The sequence below is a fragment of the Pseudorca crassidens genome, chromosome 20, assembly GCF_039906515.1.
Source record: "Pseudorca crassidens isolate mPseCra1 chromosome 20, mPseCra1.hap1, whole genome shotgun sequence".
Classification (NCBI taxonomy): Eukaryota; Metazoa; Chordata; class Mammalia; order Artiodactyla; family Delphinidae; genus Pseudorca; species Pseudorca crassidens.
The window spans coordinates 9126693-9133022 of NC_090315.1; positions in this window are offsets into that span (position 1 = coordinate 9126693).

The following is a 6330-nucleotide window of genomic DNA, read 5'->3' on the forward strand; positions in this document are numbered from 1 at the left end:
AAACTAAAGGACCACTTCCAACATCCTTCCAGCCTCTATCACCAAGGTTACCTGTGGCCTCTGCCATCAGACTGAGAGCCCTATGGGGTGGGGACTGAGGCTGGGCACTCTTAAGCTGGTCCCCTGGCACAAAAAAAGGAGCCTTGGTAAATTTTTAAAAACTGTATTATGGAATTTAAATTTAACAACATGCAGAAAAGTAGACAGATTAGTACAATAAAGGCCCACATACCCATTGTTGTTTTCAATGCTCTACCAGTCTTGGGCATCTATACCTCACCCAGGCTTCCTCATTCAATCTGTAAACATTTCATGGTGCTCCTCCGACCGGTGAGAATATTTAAAAATATATAACAAACCCCATGCTGTTACTAGATCTAAATATTAACAGTAATCTCTGAATATCACATAATACCCAGCCTAAATTATAATTTCCTGGAGAGTCTTCAAGCTGTGTTTTTTCTTTGAACCACGACCAACACACCCTCATGTAAAAGTGAAAATCCACTGGTCTGTGCCCCAGAGCCCACACATAACAGCACCCTTTGCTTTGGGTTTTTTTTTTTTTTTTTGGACACACCACGTGGCACGCAGGATCTTAGTTCCCCGACCAGGGATTGAACCCGTGTCCCCTGCAGTGGAAGCTCAGAGTGCTAACCACTGGACCGCCAGGGAATTCCCAGCACCTTTTGCTTTGTGTGTGATGATGGCTAATACTCACTACATGTGTATGTGTGCCAGGAGCTAGGTTTTTTAAAAACAGCTTTACTGAGCTATAATTCGCATCCTATAAAATTCACCCATTTAAAGTATACAGTTCAAAGAGAGTAAATCCTAAGAGTTCTCATCATAGGAAAAAGAAATTTCTTTTTCTATTTCTTTAATTTTGTATCCCTATGAGATGCTGGATGTTCACTAAGCTTATCGTGACAATCACTTCATGATATATGTAAATCCAATCACTCTGGTGTACATCTACAATTTATACAGGGCTGTAGGTCAATTATCTCCCAATAAAACTGGAAGAAAAATAAATCAAGTACACAGCTCAATGGTTTTGAATGGCTTGGAGATCAGTGACTTCCAAATCGGAATGGATTCAGAGCTCTGCACCCATCCCTACTTTCATTTTAGAACATGTTCATCACCCAGTTAAGCGATCACTGCAAGGAAGGTCTCCATTCACTCAGCCCTGGGTGGAATGTACTTCACGCGCTGACTCAGAGGACACATGACTCTGTGGGTAAGTGCACACACCCTCTGGCCACGGGCTGCTGATGTCAGCTTCCCACACTCAGTAGCTGTGTGATCCTGGGCAAGTGACTTCACCTCTCTGAGGGTTAAAACAACGCCTGGCCAGAGAACCACATATTGTAGGAAATGTCCAGAAAAGGCAAGTCCATAGAGACAGAAAGCAGATTGGCGGTTGCCAAGGGCTGCGGCACTTAAGAGGGAATGCGGAGGCTTTTCTTTCAGTGGCCATGAGGAAGGGGCCTTATCTGGAGCCTGTGAGCAATAAAACTGTGGATCTCCTGCGCTCTAGCTGAGCTGCGAAATGAACCTTACTTAGCAAACCCAGCCTCCCCGGCCCGAGAGGGTTGTCCCATCCAGGCGTCTATTTCTGGCTGGGCTGAAATAAACACATGGAGGCGACCCAAGGGACCCAGCCCCATCTGGGTTGGTTCAGTCCAGGCGTATAGTTGGACAAGCCTGAGTCTCTTCTGGAAAGATTACGCTCATGCGATCTTAATGGGCTCTGAGCATTTCAGGGACTTATAAATTCAAAGCAAGGATGTCGCTGTAAGGTCACTCCTGTGCCAAATCTGTGTAGCTTCTGCCAGCTTCCCAGGTTCAACCAGGCCCCACCCTGCTTGACTCAGCCCCACTGTCCTCTTAATGGCCCCTGGGTTCCAGGCTCGGACCAGGAACACAAATCCTGGGCCAAGGCATCTGTGCCCACGCTGGCTGTAACCTGTTTGCGTGCTAAGCCAGAAGCACTGACCCGGAGATTGTTCAGTCCGTTGAGTAAGTACACATTAAACGCTGTATTCGTTTTGTGGGGCTGCTATAACCGCGTACCGCAAACTGGGTGGCTTCAAACAATAGGAGATTATTCTCTCACCTTCCTGGAGGCCCGACGCCAATCTCTGCCTCAGTCATCATGGGCGTTCTGTGTGCCACCTGTCGTGCTGGAGTAGGGCCCACCCTATTCCAGTGCGACCTCATCTTAACTAATTACATCTGTAAAGACCCTTTTCCCAGATGTCACATCCTGAGGTACTGGGAATTAGGATTTCAACATCTCTTTTAGGGGGACACAATTCACAATTCAACTCATAACAAACGCACACGATGTGCTGATGCTCTCTGGAGCGCTGGGCCATGAGAGCTCTGTCTTCAGAGACCCTAAGTAGTCCCTGTCCTTCTGGGCGTCCTTGTATCCCCTCTGGTGAGGAACAAGGGGAAGGTGTCGAAGGGCTTGCTACCTTCTGGTTTGGGCTTGCAAATCCAGGAAGGAGCTTAGTAAATATTTCTTGAATGAATTAGTGTAATTTATTGTTGGCGGCTGGCCAGTTCCTGCTTTGGCCCTGATAAAATAAAAGATATAAACTTCCTTGTCCACCAAGGCTCTTCAAACACAGGGAACAGAGCTGGGTCACCCAAGCTTCTAGATTAAACAGAGCTCAATAGAGTATATTGAGCTTCTCCATTCAGCTCCTGGAGGCAGCTGGCGCCTGTTCTGCCCACCGGCAGGGCCCTTTCTGGGTGCAGACCTCCTGGGAGGTAACAAGAGAGGGTGGCTGTGAGCACGGGTCTTCTGAATCTTCCCCCAGCACCTAAAGGTCCCCAGGATGTGCACGAAAAGATGTGCAAGAAACTAGCGCCCAGCTTCCCACCCGTGGGTGCTGTGACAGCTCCACAGATTTCATCTTCATCCTCCAAGTCAGGTCTGTGAGAAATGTCACCTCTCTTCCTTATTTTCTGTGAGTCAGTTTGATTTTGACTGAGAACAAGTCCTCATTCCACTAAGCTGGCCAGAAATTCAGCTAGTGGTTTCAACGTCAGAGCAATGTGGACATTTCAGATTCAACGTGGGAATTTCTGTGTGTAGTACCAAAGTCCTGGACTCACTCAGACTCCCAGCAGGAGATGGAACACTCACAAGAGGTGACATGAGAGGAGTTAAATAGGATAATTTACCAAGATGTGGGTAGGGTGTAGGGAAAACAATGAGAGACAATACAGCTCCCAGGGGCTAGCAACTGTGGGGAGCTGTTACCACCTCTAGATCAGCCGGGATGGATCTGGGACAATAAATGTCCCAGCTTCACTCTCCTTCCTCTTCCGATTTCTGGTCTGTGATCCCACTGACCCAAGCCAACAGGAAGGCATAGGGCAGGGGAGCTCACAGATACTGTGTTGGTCAGAGGGGCTGCCGTAACAAAAATACCCCCACCTGGGTGGCTTAAACAACAGAAATTTCTTCCTCCCAGTTCTGAAGGCTGAGAAGCCCAAGACCTGCTGATTCAGTTCCTGATGAGAACCCACTTCCTGGTTTGCAGATCAATAAATATTTGTTAAATGAATTAGTGCAATTTATTTTGGTGGCTGGTCAACTTGCACATTTGCCTTTGTAAAAATAAAACGTTGGCAGAGAGAAGACATCTCTTTCATGTCTCTTATAAGGGCACCAATCCCATTTACTAAGGCCCCACTGTTACAACCTAATCCCTCCCAAAGGCCCCACCTCCAAATACCAACACATTGAAGATTAAGGCTTCAACATATGAATTTGTGGGGGACACAAATATTCAGGCCACAGCAGGTAACATCAGACAGCCTCCCAGGGCACAGAACAGGGGGAGAACATTGGAGATGAGATTTGGAGGGGCAACAGGAAGAGACCTAGCACATGAGTATTTTATTGAAATGTCAGATACAGTTGCCATCCACTTCTATACTCTGATGTTGTTACACTTTTTCTTTTTTTTTTTTTGGCCACGCTCTGTGGCATGTGGTATCTCAGTTCCCCAACCAGGGATTGAACCTGGTTCCAATGCACCTGCTGCATTGGAAGCACAGAGTCTTAACCACTGGACCGCCAAGGAAGTCCCGGATGGCGTTGTTACACTCGACAGACAGCCAGGGGTCAGGTCTGAGGTTCCTCTATCCTTCTGGCTTGAATCTCTCCCAAAGAGTTAATTTGCGAAAAGATCTTGGCTAAGGTAAATTATCCTGAGAAGGGGCTGGTCCTGAGAGAATGGAGGAAAAAAGGGAAAGGGAGTAAAACCTGTCTGACTCTAGGGGGTAGGGCTGGGAATGGAGGCTGGGAGCTGTTATGGGCTGAACTGTGTCTCCACAAAAATTCCTATGTTGAGGTCCTAACCCCCAGAACCTCAGAATGTGATTGTATTTGGAGACAGGATGTTTACAGATGTAATTAAATTAAAATGAGATCATTAGGTGGGCCCTAATTCATTATGACTCGTGTCCTTACAAGAAGAGGAATTCTGGACACATACACGTACAGAGGGAGGACGTAAAGTCATAGAGAGAAGTGGTCATCTGCAAGCCAAGGAGAGAGGCTCGGAGCAGATCATCCCCTAAGAGTACTCAGAAGGAACCAGCCCTGCCGACACCTTGATCTCAAACTTCAAGCCTCTAGAACTATGAGATAATAAATGTCTGTGGTTTAAGCCACCCCATCTGTGGCACTTTGCTACAGCAGCTCTAGCAAACTAATACGGCAGCTTCCAACACGGCCTGAAATAATCTTCACCTCCTGGTATCATACCCTTGTGTAGTCCCCTCCCACATTCAATCAAGCTGCTCTGTGTGATGGACAGGATATGACAGAAGCGACATTGTGTGACAAGGTAAGGCTCCGTTGTAAAGGGCATTGCAGTTTCTACCTTGGTCTCTTGGGTTTCTCTCTCTGGAGGAGTCCAGCCGCCATGCTGTAAGGACACTCAAGCAGCCCCAAAGAGATCCACATCAAGAGGATGTGACCAAGAGCCAAGAGCCAGCAACAATTTGCCAGCCGTGGAAGTGGCTCCCCAGCCCTAGTAAAGCTTTCAGACGACTGTGGCCTCATCCGACACCTGACAGCAACCTCACTGGATATCCCAAACAGAACCACTCAGGTAAGCCACTCCTGAATTCCTAACCCACGGAAACTCTACGTGATGATAAATTCCTGTTGTTGCTTTAAGCTAATAAGTTTTGGGGTAATTTGTTTCACAGCAATAGACAGCTAACACAGAACCTCCCTCCCCAGCTCCCCTCCCCTTCAGACCCTGCTCCTGCTTGGTTTCTTTGTTTTTTCATTCTATTTTATTTTTCTAATATTTATTTATATTTATTTAATTATAATATTTTATAATTTATTATTTTATTATAATATTTATTTTATTTATTTCTAATATTTATTTATATTTATTTTATCTGGCTGCACCAGGTCTTAGCTGTGGCACAAAGGATCTTCGTTGCTGTGTGCGGGATCTTCGTTGTGGCATGCAGGATCTTTTAGTTGTGGCATGTGAACTCTTAGTTGCGGCATGCATGTGGGATCTAGTTCCCTGACCGGAGATCGGCCCCGGGCCCCCTGCATTGGGAGTGCGGAGTCTTAACCACTGGACCACCAAGGAAGTCCCAATCTCCTGCTTTAACATCCCCCTACCCTTAACCCCACACCATGATGACACCATCAAGGACTTAAGAAGTAAACTGGGGCCCAAAATGGCTCCGGGGAGGTACAATATTACTAATATGTGAAAGGAAAGGTGTTCAACCTCACAAGTATGCCAAGAAATGGGAATTCAAATAAACAAGATACTTGGAGAGGGTTTGCAAACAGGAAAGAGATGTGACTGAAATGTTTTCTAAACCAGTGCACCTATGTTTGGTGTAAAATTTAAATGAACATAAATAATTGTGTGTTAAAAATTTTTTTAATTTACAAAAAGGAGTAGTATGTCAATAAAAATATTGGTTACCTCCATACTTTAAAATATACCAAACACAAGAAAACGAGTATTGTAATCACTTAATCTTTTCTCCATATTGGGGTTTCTCACAGCGGCATTGGGTCCTGAGGGCACCTGTCCACACGGGTGACTGCTGACATGGCCACGGCACGGTCTCTGAGGCCCCTGCCCCTCTGTGGTCAGCCCGCTGCTTCGATGACATGTGGGCTCTGGGCATCTTTGCTGCTGCGGACCAAGGCCCGGTGCGGAGTCCTGCCCTCACTGTGAGGCCCTCCCATGCCCCATCCTCAGTTCTGGGGACGCCCCCTCCCCGCCAAAGTATCTCCCTGAGATTCATGCTCTC